Raw genomic sequence first — 723 nt, 5'->3', positions numbered from 1 at the left:
ACCTCAATGATCCCCAGCCTCTCTATTACAGAGAGTGGCATAAGATTTATCCCTGACCCCAGATCACATAGAGCCTTTTCAAAGGTCATGGTGCCTATGGTACAAGGTATTAAGAACTTGCCAGGATCTTGTTTCTTTTGAGGTAGAGTTTGCTGAATCCAGGTATCTAGTTCATTAATGAGCAAGGGAGGTTCACTTTCCCAAGTCTCATTACCAAACAACGTGGCATTCAGCTTCATGATAGCTCCTAAATATTGAGCAACTTGCTCTCCAGTCACATCTTCATCCTCTTCAGAGGAAGAATAGTCTTCAGAGCTCATGAATGGCAGAAGGAGATTTAGTGGAATCTCTATGGTCTCTATATGAGCCTCAGATTCCTTTGGATCCTTAATAGGAAACTCCTTCTTTCTTGAGAGACGTCCCAGAAGGTCTTCCTCACTAGGATTTTCATCCTCCTCCTCCCTTGTGCATTCGGCCATATTGATTACATCAATGGCCTTACACTCTCCTTTTGGGTTCTCTTCTGTATTGCTTGGGAGAATACTGGGAGGAGTTTCACTGACTTTCTTACTCAGCTGGCCCACTTGTGCCTCCAGATTTCTGATGGAGGATCTTGTTTCACTCATGAAACTGAAAGTGGCTTTTGACAGATCAGAGACTAGATTGGCTACATTTGAAGTGTTTTGATCAGAATTCTCTGTCTGTTGCTGAGAAGATGATGGA

Source organism: Arachis duranensis, chromosome 5 (genome assembly GCF_000817695.3).
Source record: "Arachis duranensis cultivar V14167 chromosome 5, aradu.V14167.gnm2.J7QH, whole genome shotgun sequence".
Classification (NCBI taxonomy): domain Eukaryota; kingdom Viridiplantae; phylum Streptophyta; class Magnoliopsida; order Fabales; family Fabaceae; genus Arachis; species Arachis duranensis.
The sequence above is the reverse complement of the archived record's forward strand: the minus strand, read 5'-3'. Positions refer to the sequence as shown.